Consider the following 14232-nt stretch of genomic DNA (forward strand, 5'->3'; position numbering starts at 1 on the left):
TTCCCTGCTGTTATTTTTTCTTTCTTTTTTTTTTTTTAACTCTAAGACATCTTCTTAACTCTCATGCTCCTTGGGATGCTCTTAAGAACATGGACTTTAATCCCAGTGTTACTTAAATACCAATTTAATATTTGTTTTCTCTCTGCCTTGACAAGATATTCCTCAGGTCAAGCAGGCATGAAATGATAGATATTGAGTGCAATTCTTCTGGGCAAGAAGAGCTACCTTCTAAGATCTTATCTCAAAACCACTTGGAAATGTGTTCTTTATTTATTTATGCCATAAAATCTCATTCGATGTTGAAGGCCCAAAGGATTACAATTCTGAATTGGTTGGTTTGCTGTTTTGTTTTCTTTTTTTTTTCCCCCCGTCCTTGCTGAAATCTGGCCTTTCAAAATAACACAGAGAGAATCTTTGTTTTGATCTAAAATAGCAGCTGCAAGGGCTTTTAAATGACCATTTAAATGAGATTTCTTTTTTTGCATCTTCGCATTATAGTTTCATTCTCGGTCTCTGAGATCAGTAGCTGCGGTTGAGCAGCCGAGCCGTCTAATGGGAATAAATTGTAATATTGTTCCAACTGTCTCCGATTATTACTGTTGAGCTCTAATGAACCGCCTTCATTAAGCAAACTGCAAAGTGTGTTGACGGCGGCGTATCAGAGGTTGCTCTGCGAAGCCAGACCCAGCCATCATCTAACCCCACGGTCTTTACGTTGGGTTACGGTTCGTGATCCTCGGCGTGACGTGATTTCTAACGGACAGAAACCCCACGGACCAGCAGAGCAATGCCGCCTTGCTTTGTGACTCCCAGAGAACATCTTGCGGCGAGGTGAGGTTTTGGGTCGCAGCGGCGATGCTGCGAAGTATGGCAGTATTCCCTCAAAAAGGGCCCGAGGCACAGGCAGCACAGACTGAGGTGGGACAGGGCTGGCCCACAGCCACTCTGGTGATGTGTGGCAGGACCTGGGGTGAGCCTGAGACCCCCCTTCTCTGTCAGCGCGACACAACCCACAAACGCCATTTGGGGCTCGCCCCCTCACGAAACTCGTCTATGCTAGCGGACCACATATCCCAGCATGCAATGCTGTCCCGCCAGGAGACGGGCGCGGAAAGGACTACAACTCCCAGCGGGCATCGCGCCTCGCTGCCCGCCTCCCCGGAGCGGCGGGGTGGGCGGCGCTGCACGCTGGGATCTGTAGTCCAGCCGGACGTCGGTCACACACGGTGCCTCCCTTCCTCCGCCCCCCCCCTCCCCCCGGTTTGACACCCCCTCCCGCCCCGCTCCGCCCTCCTCCCCGCCCCGCCGGTTGTCCCTCCGTAAACGGAAGCCGAGGAGGGACGAAGGAGCCGGGGAGGAGGTTGGAGCAGCGCGATGGGGGACTCCAAAGTGAAGGTGGCGGTGCGCGTCCGCCCCACGAACCGGCGAGGTGAGACTTTCCTCCCTCAGTGACACTCCCCCGCTCCCCGGCGCTGGTGTGAGGGGAGCGGGCCCGAGGGGCAGAGCGGGGCGGGAGGCCGGGGGGTGCCGGTCCTCATGGGTGTCTGTAGGGGCAGGTGTGGGTGTCGAGGTGCGCGTGACCCGTCGGGGGGCGTGTTTATAGGTGTATGTGTGGGGGGGGGTGGGGGGGAAGTGTGTATAGGTATATTTATTTATTAATTAATCTTTATGAAGATCTTAGTTTTGTCATTTAGACGTAAGGTATTTTCACACTCTCTTGTATAGTCAGTTTTTCCCTTATTTGTGCTGGCTTCTATGTAGCAAAGGGCAAAGACAAAAATCACTGTAAGGCAACAAACTTTGGCAGAGGGCTATTCTGCAGAAAATCTGGTGACGAAAAGAAATAGTGAAAGAAGTATACTGAAAATCTGTGAAACTAATGCAGAAAGTGAGGATAGGCAGCAATATATTAAAAATAGTATTTCACATTCCCTGGTACTATGAGAAATGCAAAATGAAACAGTAGCTATTAGCTTGGCATGTCAAAAAAGGCCAGTTGTAAGGTGCTTACTTAAGAAATGTTGTAGGAGATAGAGTGTGCGGCAAATCGGTTTGCGATGTTACAGCAGGGAGTGAATTCAAAAGCGATTTCAGGCAAGAGGGAGCTGGAACATTTCTGGGGACCAGTAGCACTAACAGTGGCAGAAGCAATGGTGAAGAATTTACAGGATTTCAGCACAGAGCAGGAAAACTAAAACAGATTCCGATAAAATGCCAGGGCAGTTTACTGGGAAGGATGTTTCTACTTTAGAGAGCTCATTTTTGCCAGTTTGTAAATTCATAGCGGCCGAGAGTCATGAATGCCTCACAACTGGTGACTGCAGAGCTAGAAAATGGAATGACAACAGCTCAGCAGCCGCTTTAGAGACAGCCAGCGTGGCTTCGCCGAGGGCAAATCGTGCCCGACTAATCCAGCGGCCTTCCATGATGGAGTGACGGCATTAGAGGACGAGGGAAGAGCTACGGATGTCACCTGCCTGGAGGACGTCAGTGAGGCACGGACAGGTTCTGGATAAATGGCTTTTAATGGAAAAACTGAGAACAAAACACGCACTACCAAAGCTACTACATCGTCAACACACCCTCCCCCCTCCCCAAACCCACCCGTTCCCCGCAACAGGCCCAGTCCCACCCCCCGCCCCAGCACTGGCTGCAGGGGCCTTGCGCTTGCCGCCATTTTCTGGCCGGGAGCCATTTTGCCGCTTCTCCGCTCGCTTCTCCCTCGCTTCTCCCTCGCTTCTCCGCTCGCTTCTCCCCTCGCTTCTCCGCTCGCTTCTCCTCTCGCTTCTCCGCTCTCTTCTCCCGGCTGGTGTCGTGCCGGGACACACTGCCCTGAGGGGGTGGCAGGTCTGTCCCCACGTCCTGCCGTGGATCCTCAGCCCTCATCCTGATGGGAGTTAAGTGCTCCCTGCTCAGGGTGGCTTTGGAGGCCTTGGGGACACGAGTCATTGGGGAGCATCTTCTCGGGCAGCCACAGCGAGCTGATCCTGCGCTGGGGGATGGAGCCACTAGTGCCACCGGTGTCCACGGGCACGGGGACGCTGCTGGAATCGTCCCGGCTGATCCCCCCCTTGCCCCCAGGGAGCAATCCAAGTGCCTCATAGCCTCTTCCAGCAGCACCACCTCAGGCAGCACAACGTCACCGGCTGGAATCACCCCGGGGTCCCTGATGGCTTGGACGTGGAGGGCAGCAGAGTGGCTGGGGGAGATGTTACCACCCAGGGGGGTGCCCTCATCCATGGGGACATCACTCGCCAGGGAGATGTCACATCCTGGGAGGATGTCCTCATCCATGGGGACATCACTCGCCAGGGAGATGTCACATCCTGGGAGGATGTCCTCATCCATGGGGACATCACTCGCCAGGGAGATGTCAACACCTGGGAGGATGTCCTCATCCATGGGGACATCACTCGCCAGGGAGATGTCACATCCTGGGAGGATGTCCTCATCCATGGGGACATCACTCGCCAGGGAGATGTCAACACCTGGGAGGATGTCCTCATCCATGGGGACATCACTCGCCAGGGAGATGTCAACACCTGGGAGGATGTCCTTAACCATGGGGATATTGTTGCCTGGGTGGCTGCCACTGCCTGGGGGTGCCGCCAGCGGTTGGCTCTGCTGGACAGGCCATGGTGCGTGTACTGTCCCTCGACGTGGTGGTGGCTGCGGAGGGACGGTGGCAGCACTGGACGGGCTGAGGCCGCTGCTCTGCCCTGACAGTTGTGGGGCAGGACAGCTCAGCTTGGCTCTGGGGGGCCCATTGCTCTGCCCAGGCCGGGGGGAGCCGCAGCCCGGGGGTCCCCACAGGGCAGCGCCTGGCCGGGAAGCAACGCTGTGGCCGGTGACAAAGGTGGCAGCTGGAGGCAGGTTGGTGCTCGTCCACTCCGAGTGGGAGACATGGGGGTTGAAGCAGCTGCTGCTTGGAGCCATCTGCAGACCTGCAGAGGTGAGAGGGAGATGTGCAGGGGTGAGGACCTGGAGGAATCTCCTGGGGCACCCCCTGAGCCAGCCCTGAGCACAGACATCCCCCTGCTCTGTGCCGGGTGAGTGGGGAGCTTGTGGCAGGGACGATTGTCCATGTGGTGGTGAAATGGGAGAGATGGCTCCAAGAGATTGGGGAATTATCTATAAATTATATTTACTGGGCAGGTTGATCCTGACAGAGAGACATGAGCACTCACTGGTGATCACATCCCAAGCCGGGACAGGAGGGCGCATGAGGGGACTGAGAAGGAGAAGGGAGAGGCGCAACGGAGAAAGGGCTCTGAATTTCCCCAGAGCGAGTCCCGGGGCTGTCGGGGTCAGGGTTAGTCCTCACCTCTGGTGTAGAAGGTTTTGGGGAAGAGGAATGGCTGCAGTAGCTGGGCCATCGGAGGAGCCCCAGGGCCGCACAGTGTGTGCTGCAGAGCTGGCAGTGCCATGGTCACTTCTGTCCTGTGGATTCTGTTTGAGTGTTGCCTGGCAAGGAATGTTGGGGCTCCCCGTGTTCTGTCCCGCCCCCAGTAGCTTTGACTGCTCTTCATGCAGAGGGAAAGGGTTAACAAAAGAGTTGAGTTAAGAGTTATGGTCAATGGCTCAATGTCCAGGGGGAAACCAGTAAGGAGTGGTGTCCCTAAAGGGTTTGTACTGGGACCAGTACTATTTCATGTCTTCACCAATGACATAGACAGTGGGATTGAGTGCACCCTCATCAAATTAGTGAATGACACCAAACTGAGTGGTGCAGTTGCCTCACCTGAGGGAAGGCATGCCTTCCAGAGGGACCTGGACAAGCTTAAGAAGTGGGCCCATGTGAACCTCTTGGAGATCAACAAGGCCAAATGCAAGGTCCTGCACATGGGTCAGGGCAATCCCCAGTAACAATACAGGCTGGGGGATGAGTGGATTGAGAGCAGCCCCACAGAGAAGGACTTGGGAGTACTGGTGGATGAAAAGCTGGACATGACCCGGCAATGTCTGCTCGCAGCCCAGAAAGCCACCCGTGTTCTGGGCTGCAGCCAGAGCAGGGGGGGCAGCAGGGCCAGGGAGGGGATTCTCCCCCTCTGCTGCGCTCTGGGGAGACCCCCCTGCAGTGCTGGGGCCAGCCTGGGGCCCCTGACATCAGAAGGACACTGACCTGCTTGAGCAGGGCCAGAGGAGGCCACAGAAATAATCAGAGGGATTAAACACCTTTCCCATGATGAAAGGTTTGGGGTGGTTCAGCCTGGAGAAGGGAAAGCTCTTGGGGAGACCTTATTGCCGCCTTTCAGTACTTAAAGGGGGCTTATAAGAAAGATGCAGAGAGACATTTTAATAGGGTCTGTTGCAAGAGGACAAGGAGCAACAGTTTTAAACTGAAAGGGGGTAGATTTCGATTAGATGTAAGGAAGAAATTCTTTACTGTGAGGGCAGTGAGGCGCTGGCACAAGTTGCCCAGAGCAGCTGTGGCTGCCCCCTCCCTGGAAGGGTTCAAGGCCAGGTTGGACGGGGCTGGGAGCCCCCTGGGCTGGGGGAAGGGGGCCCTGCCCGGGGCAGGGGGGTTGGGACTGGGTGATCTCTGAGGTCCCTTCCAACCCAAACCACTCTATGATTGAATGACATTTTTGTTCTGGAGCAACTTTCTGCAGACGTAATTTTTTGATCCCGCATGTGATGAATATTAGGAGCAACAGTGTGGCTGTGAAGCTGACTGTGGAAGAGCCTCTTAAGAGACATCTCCTCAAGGCAAGCGGGAGGCCGTATGCTGTACAATGCAGCTCTGGGCAAGAGGATGTCTCTGCAAAGAGATGGGCCTTTGAGCTGAGGGGTGTTGGAAGAGGTGGCTTGGTATTTCTGGCAGCTACACACTGCTCCTTGCTTCTCTGGTTGCGATGGCCTTGTGCTGTGCAACAAGCTCTCCTTCATGCTCTTCACTCGTAATAACGTGGTTCTTTGCCTTTCTGAAAACTCAGAAAACTTACCGGCACAAACCCGATGCTCCTTCCCATCCCAGTTATTCGCAATCGGGAGAGGTATTCCCAAATTTTAAGAGAAAATATTTTTGTGTTTTCTTAGTTTTGCAGGCATCCATGAGTGAAGGACCAGAGTACCTCAATCTGTCCCTTCAACAATCCTTCCCCGCTCCATGTTTTCAATTGGAAACCGCACCAGTGAGCTCCTAAATCCAGGTATCATGTACACCAGTGAAGTGGAGGTCTGGAAGCAGAGACAGAAGCAAGGTCTAAGTATCAGAGCTGGGCTTCATTTTCCCAGTAAGCAGACCCAGACCTCAGCTTGAGTTCCCTCTTTATAACACATTGAGATATGGATAGGTACCTTAGGGAACATCTAATGTCAATGCTCACCCATACAGAAATACCACGGGGACTTTTGATTTAGGAGCCAAACTGGTTTGTTTGTTCAATGGGCACGTTTCCAGCAGAGGCCCATGACACCAGCTTTTAGCAGTACACTCCCAACACTTGACATTTATTAAAGCCACAGCTCAGTGAGTGAGGTAATTACCTGGGCATTTCCATTTTCATTTCTAGTAAGTCCAAATTAAAGTCCAAATAAAGTACATTTTTAGCCCTTCGGCAAAGATTACTCCTTTTTTTTTTTTTTTGAACACTTTCCTTCAGGTAGTTAACCATTCATAATACCCATCAATAACCGCTTAGCTGAAGGTATTAGGGTTTAGGGTTACGTAGACAGTAGTAGTCAAAATGCTGTTTCATTCTTTTTGTCACATAATCTTTACTGTATGATAAGCACTACGTAGTAGGCACAAAGCAAAAAGGAGGCCCCCGGTATTTACTTCTCTCTGATAACCCGTGCTAATGAGTTTGCTGCCATTTTAGCTGAAATATGGATAAAAGAAATCCCATCTCGTGTCCTAACGAGCGCAAGCCCTGAGCGTAGACAAACCCTGGGAAGGGCCACATAAGGGTTGTGGCAAGATCAGTGGAAATCCTCTGCCCAAATTCAGGGTGCCAGGACCACATCTGTGTCTCCATGCTTGGCTGCAGCATTTTAGGAGCCATGGGAGAGTTGCCAGCACCCCTTTGCTCTCCCACTTTCACCCCAAAGGAGCTGGTCCAGGGGAATGGGTGCCACCAGGCAATGGGTGCTCATGCTGCGAGGGCGGGTAGAAGTCCTTGCTTGTCCCCAGCTCTTTCCTTAAAAGCAGCAGGGGAAAATCAATAAATAAGGAAGGACAGGAAAGGGGACCATTACAATTAGACCTGATTTTATTTTGCTCCGTAGCCACCGGGCGTCACTCTTGCCTATAGAGTCAGAAAGGAATTTTTGGTCGTCGCTGATAAAATCCCATTTCATCCATAAATTCTACAGCTCCCGGCACTGACAGCAGCATCCCCATTTATCAAAATTTCCCAAGTTTCAACATCAAATTACCAACTCGTTAAATCTGGGGGTATCTGGAGCTGGCAATTTAGCCTGCGGTGTTATTTGCTAAACATAGGCAAAACACATTAGGGTTTTTTTATTATTATTATTATTATTATTATTAGTGTAAATGCAGCTGGATAATTTAGATCTGGGTTTGGATTAGGATCTTGGCCAGTGTCTGTCGGTGTCTGGATTACCAGGACATGCTCTGAAGCTGTACAGCTTCTGGGGAAGAGGGAAGGTGAAGAAGAGACAAGGTGTGGATGGGCAGAAAAGCAAAAAAATGTGGCTTTTGCAGGCGGCGCCTCTGCAGAAGTGGAGCAAAACCAACATGATTCAGCAGATGAAGCTGTAAAATATTCCAACCTTTGAAGTCAAGGCAGTTCAGCCCTGACCATTCATGTATCTCAGAAGTACTAGGAGATAAACGCGGGAAACATTACACAGCTCGGTAAATATGCGTTCATCAGAGTACCCGTAATTGCCATTGTGTTGGGATTTTTGCTTTTATAGAACTACAAACTTGTCTTACAACTGCTAGAAACGCTCTCCCGCTAATTTTGTATTTTTCAAGTTCTTCAGAGATTCTCCATTTTCTCCAAAGACAGAAAATCTATTTTCCTTTCAAACAAAGGAAATCCAGTGTGGAGTCTTTACCTGAGGAAAGAACCTCTCAAAGAAAATGTAACACGGCTGGTAAAACCAGTTGCTCTGAAACACTCTGTATCAGCAAACTGAACAGCTGATAAGAATAATAGAAATTTTTAGTCAATGAGAAAATACTCATCAGGAACCTCATCCTACCAGCACAAAATTTGCTAATATTGCCTGGCCTTGCGTTGCTGCCAGAAGTATGAATTTGTACTGAAATCCCACTGTATGGGAGAAGCACCCCAGCCAAAGTGTAAGAAATTTCACTGCTATAAACAGGGCACATATGGGGTTTATGGAGACATCGGGGTCTGGCTATTGATTTGTGCTTTCCTCTGGGTAATACATGTCCTATAATGCCATGAGATTTATGACCAGGACTTTGAACTCTGGAATAACTTTTAAAAAGAGGGGGCTGTCTATAAAAAGTGTGGTTCGGGTTTTAATCTGTTATAATCTAGTGCCGCAAGAAGACTTCGAGAGTTCATTTATTTGGCCGTGAATACTTTTCACACTGAGACTAGGAGGCCACACTCAAATACCTTCAAAAGTTCATGCCAGGATCAGTGAAATTCAGAGTCACGAATGACCCAGGGAACAATCAATCCTTTGATTATAGGAAGTTCCTATTAAAATAATGGAGCACAGAAAGTGCCTTGCTAAAATGAATGTGAGTCTCCCAAACCTGTACATTTGCGCAAAGTGTTGGCTGAGAAATTTCAGCAATTCCTTTTAAAAAAAAAAAAAAAAAACAAACAAACAACAAAAAACAAAAAGCAGACAACATTTTGATATCAAGCAGAGTTTTGACAACTGATTTGGATAAATTGAATTTCTCTTTTATCCAGATTTCTTGACCTGTTCTTAATACCAATTTCCCTTGGTGCTTGCTTTCTTGATTATAGTTGAAAGAAATTTATAACAAATCTATCTTCTGTTTTCGCTTCTACGTACCTATAAATTTCTACTACATTTATATATTTGTATCTCCAGACTGAAAAGCAAGATAAACCTGAAGGCAAACTTATCGTACCAGAATAAAACTCTTTACTCCTGGGACTGGCCAAAACAACAATCTATGAAAAATGCAAAACAGCAACAGGTCTTGTTTTTAAACTGTTTCGCAAAATATTTTTGTGCTGAGAACCTGATCACTGAAGATGCTAAAGTGCTGCTGGCTGCCCTGAATGCCTCCCAGTCTCTGACTGGGACTGTCCCAGTTGGTGCTCAGCTTCTTGCAGAAGTGGACCCCTTAAGAGTTTGCATACAACTAACTAAACACTAGTAAGATCCTCTGTTTTAGTTTTCCAACACCTGAATGATTTATGGGCAGAAAGTAGGTCTACTGCAAATTCATAATTGATGCGTCTCTTTTGATACGCAGTCTAACAAATGAAAAAAAATATTTAAAATACAATTGATTTGTTACTTGTTATGGACTGGAAGAAGACTTCCAAAAGACTGTCATGTTTTCTGGCTTGCCCTGAGATACAGTTCTATCTAGAAGATCCGAGATCCAAACCATTCATACCTTCACCTAAACAAAAACAAAAGCCATCTTCTTCCCTTGGGTCCTGGTGATACACACACCCCAGCCATCCCAGTTATGTGGGACACATTAAACTGTTTTGACTTGGTTACTTCTAAACAAAACCAATGAAATTCAGTTGCTTATAAAAAAATGAGACGGAGGCCCTCTTTTTCTCTCCTCCACATCACTGCTTTAATCCCTGCTATGACCAGGTGGGTGTAGCAATAACTGTAGCTCCTCAACCTGATGAAAATAGTGTTGCATTCAGAAATTCGATAAATGAATGGGAGGGACAAGTAATGCTTCCCCCCCCCCCCCCCCCCCCCCCCCCGGATGTTTTGTTAATTAAATTAGCATTTAAATAGCCAGAGCTAATCTGGGAAGTCAGGCCCTCATTACAGTAACTAGGAAGGGGGAAAAGAGCTGCAGACAATGCCCTACAAGATGGGGTTAAGTTGGCGTTTCACAAACTATTTGCCCAGCCTGTCCCTCCCAAGTGAAAGCTGCCACCCCCCCCACCCCACCCCCCCTTTCCTCCCAGAATAATTAGCATGTTCCAGTGCTGTGAATGGAAACAATATCCTCCCTCCAAGCTGTGCCCCTCCAGGGAGATGCTTCCCACAGATTGTGAAACTCTGAGCCAGGGAAAGGGCTTGCCGAGGAATTCACAGTGGGGTAATTACACTGAGGTAGCTTGTGCCCGGTGCAAGATAAGTTGCATTACTGTAATTCATTGCAGGAGGCAGGGGCTCGCATAAAGGAAATGTCCAGAGGCAAGACTGCAGAGCCATGAGAAGTCATCGCCTTCCCAGAGCCCCGATAAAACCCGACGTTGAAGCTGAGGATGGTTCTTTGGCCTCCGAGGATGTCTCCGTCTTCAGAGAAGTTTGCAGAACGTAGCAACGATCACGTGCGAATCTGGTTTCTCTTTGGCAATTAGAATGGAAGAAAGGTTGAAAGGGTGAGTTTTCAGATTTTAAAATAAATTCTTCATCCCAAGTAGAAAACTGAAGCAAAGCTTGCAAGAATTGGATGCTTTCACTTGTTATTGTCCATGTATATGGCACTTAAAACATGCTGGCCCCTCTTTCTATCAAATGAAAAGCTGGTCTGCAATCCTTTCCCCACAAGATTTACTATTTAATTTTACATATAACAGAGAGACCAATGATAACTAATATCAGAGGAGAAGATGCAGGAGGAAGGGCTGGATTTGGGTGACACCTGCTATCCCCAGCAGTATGCACATCTGGCAGGTTTCATCCCACTTATTTAAATCGTATTCCAGGTGACTCAACAGAAAAAACATCACCCTCCACTTGCGGCTCATCATGCCCAGCTGTAAAGCGGGGATTATATTTACCTCCATTGCAAAGTACTCGGTTTCAGAAGACGTTGGTGCGGTTTGCTGAGGCCCCGGCTGGAAAATACCACAAGAAGTTCAAAGCCCGGTTTCATCCTGTAATTGGATCCTCAAGTCCACAAGTGCAAGAACCAACTGTGCGGGCTGACAGCAGGTCCTCCCCTCTTCCAACAAGAACCCCACCACAACACGGGGCTGTGGGGCTGAGCTGCAAGCGTGGCATACCCAGGAGCTGCTACTTTCTGCTGCTATGCACAAAAAAATGTTGTTTAAAGCTTTTGCCACCCTGTTTGATCTGACCTGCTGTTATTTTTTCTTTCTTTTTTTTTTTTTTTAACTCTAAGACATCTTCTTAACTCTCATGCTCACTTGGGATGCTCTTAAGAACATGGACTTTAATCCCAGTGTTACTTAAATACCAATTTAATATTTGTTTTCTCTCTGCCTTGACAAGATATTCCTCAGGTCAAGCAGGCATGAAATGATAGATATTGAGTGCAATTCTTCTGGGCAAGAAGAGCTACCTTCTAAGATCTTATCTCAAAACCACTTGGAAATGTGTTCTTTATTTATTTATGCCATAAAATCTCATTCGATGTTGAAGGCCCAAAGGATTACAATTCTGAATTTGTTGGTTTGCTGTTTTGTTTTCTTTTTTTTTTTCCCCCCGTCCTTGCTGAAATCTGGCCTTTCAAAATAACACAGAGAGAATCTTTGTTTTGATCTAAAATAGCAGCTGCAAGGGCTTTTAAATGACCATTTAAATGAGATTTCTTTTTTTGCATCTTCGCATTATAGTTTCATTCTCGGTCTCTGAGATCAGTAGCTGCGGTTGAGCAGCCGAGCCGTCTAATGGGAATAAATTGTAATATTGTTCCAACTGTCTCCGATTATTACTGTTGAGCTCTATTAATGAACCGCCTTCATTAAGCAAACTGCAAAGTGTGTTGACGGCGGCGTATCAGAGGTTGCTCTGCGAAGCCAGACCCAGCCATCATCTAACCCCACGGTCTTTACGTTGGGTTACGGTTCGTGATCCTCGGCGTGACGTGATTTCTAACGGACAGAAACCCCACGGACCAGCAGAGCAATGCCGCCTTGCTTTGTGACTCCCAGAGAACATCTTGCGGCGAGGTGAGGTTTTGGGTCGCAGCGGCGATGCTGCGAAGTATGGCAGTATTCCCTCAAAAAGGGCCCGAGGCACAGGCAGCACAGACTGAGGTGGGACAGGGCTGGCCCACAGCCACTCTGGTGATGTGTGGCAGGACCTGGGGTGAGCCTGAGACCCCCCTTCTCTGTCAGCGCGACACAACCCACAAACGCCATTTGGGGCTCGCCCCCTCACGAAACTCGTCTATGCTAGCGGACCACATATCCCAGCATGCAATGCTGTCCCGCCAGGAGACGGGCGCGGAAAGGACTACAACTCCCAGCGGGCATCGCGCCTCGCTGCCCGCCTCCCCGGAGCGGCGGGGTGGGCGGCGCTGCACGCTGGGATCTGTAGTCCAGCCGGACGTCGGTCACACACGGTGCCTCCCTTCCTCCGCCCCCCCCCTCCCCCCGGTTTGACACCCCCTCCCGCCCCGCTCCGCCCTCCTCCCCGCCCCGCCGGTTGTCCCTCCGTAAACGGAAGCCGAGGAGGGACGAAGGAGCCGGGGAGGAGGTTGGAGCAGCGCGATGGGGGACTCCAAAGTGAAGGTGGCGGTGCGCGTCCGCCCCACGAACCGGCGAGGTGAGACTTTCCTCCCTCAGTGACACTCCCCCGCTCCCCGGCGCTGGTGTGAGGGGAGCGGGCCCGAGGGGCAGAGCGGGGCGGGAGGCCGGGGGGTGCCGGTCCTCATGGGTGTCTGTAGGGGCAGGTGTGGGTGTCGAGGTGCGCGTGACCCGTCGCGGGGGCGTGTTTATAGGTGTATGTGTCGGGGGGGGGGTGGGGGGGAAGTGTGTATAGGTATATTTATTTATTAATTAATCTTTATGAAGATCTTAGTTTTGTCATTTAGACGTAAGGTATTTTCACACTCTCTTGTATAGTCAGTTTTTCCCTTATTTGTGCTGGCTTCTATGTAGCAAAGGGCAAAGACAAAAATCACTGTAAGGCAACAAACTTTGGCAGAGGGCTATTCTGCAGAAAATCTGGTGACGAAAAGAAATAGTGAAAGAAGTATACTGAAAATCTGTGAAACTAATGCAGAAAGTGAGGATAGGCAGCAATATATTAAAAATAGTATTTCACATTCCCTGGTACTATGAGAAATGCAAAATGAAACAGTAGCTATTAGCTTGGCATGTCAAAAAAGGCCAGTTGTAAGGTGCTTACTTAAGAAATGTTGTAGGAGATAGAGTGTGCGGCAAATCGGTTTGCGATGTTACAGCAGGGAGTGAATTCAAAAGCGATTTCAGGCAAGAGGGAGCTGGAACATTTCTGGGGACCAGTAGCACTAACAGTGGCAGAAGCAATGGTGAAGAATTTACAGGATTTCAGCACAGAGCAGGAAAACTAAAACAGATTCCGATAAAATGCCAGGGCAGTTTACTGGGAAGGATGTTTCTACTTTAGAGAGCTCATTTTTGCCAGTTTGTAAATTCATAGCGGCCGAGAGTCATGAATGCCTCACAACTGGTGACTGCAGAGCTAGAAAATGGAATGACAACAGCTCAGCAGCCGCTTTAGAGACAGCCAGCGTGGCTTCGCCGAGGGCAAATCGTGCCCGACTAATCCAGCGGCCTTCCATGATGGAGTGACGGCATTAGAGGACGAGGGAAGAGCTACGGATGTCACCTGCCTGGAGGACGTCAGTGAGGCACGGACAGGTTCTGGATAAATGGCTTTTAATGGAAAAACTGAGAACAAAACACGCACTACCAAAGCTACTACATCGTCAACACACCCTCCCCCCTCCCCAAACCCACCCGTTCCCCGCAACAGGCCCAGTCCCACCCCCCGCCCCAGCACTGGCTGCAGGGGCCTTGCGCTTGCCGCCATTTTCTGGCCGGGAGCCATTTTGCCGCTTCTCCGCTCGCTTCTCCGCTCGCTTCTCCGCTCGCTTCTCCCTCGCTTCTCCGCTCGCTTCTCCCCTCGCTTCTCCGCTCGCTTCTCCGCTCGCTTCTCCCCTCGCTTCTCCTCTCGCTTCTCCGCTCGCTTCTCCCGGCTGGTGTCGTGCCGGGACACACTGCCCTGAGGGGGTGGCAGGTCTGTCCCCACGTCCTGCCGTGGATCCTCAGCCCTCATCCTGATGGGAGTTAAGTGCTCCCTGCTCAGGGTGGCTTTGGAGGCCTTGGGGACACGAGTCATTGGGGAGCATCTTCTCGGGCA

General features: G+C 49.9%; 2 long non-coding RNA genes across 6 annotated transcripts; both read left to right on the forward strand.

Annotated features, from left to right (window-relative positions):
• The first annotated feature begins 1243 nt into the window (after positions 1-1243).
• On the forward strand, positions 1244-11799 carry LOC122154455. Of its 5 annotated transcripts, XR_006166359.1 has the most exons (6): positions 1245-1429; positions 2285-2505; positions 6040-6152; positions 7673-7825; positions 9019-10517; positions 10845-11799. It is a non-coding gene; the product is annotated as an uncharacterized LOC122154455 (long non-coding RNA). The 5 variants fall into 5 exon arrangements; XR_006166360.1 differs by having other exon boundaries at positions 1244-1429; positions 2270-2505; positions 7673-10517; XR_006166362.1 differs by having other exon boundaries at positions 1244-1429; positions 2325-2505; positions 7673-10517.
• Positions 11800-12433: 634 nt separating this feature from the next.
• Positions 12434-13790, forward strand: LOC122154457. The gene is made up of 2 exons (XR_006166364.1): positions 12434-12651; positions 13510-13790. It is a non-coding gene; the product is annotated as an uncharacterized LOC122154457 (long non-coding RNA).
• The last annotated feature ends 442 nt before the right edge of the window (positions 13791-14232 follow it).

This window comes from Tyto alba, unplaced genomic scaffold (genome assembly GCF_018691265.1).
Source record: "Tyto alba isolate M040663 unplaced genomic scaffold, T.alba_DEE_v4.0 Super-Scaffold_40, whole genome shotgun sequence".
Classification (NCBI taxonomy): Eukaryota; Metazoa; Chordata; class Aves; order Strigiformes; family Tytonidae; genus Tyto; species Tyto alba.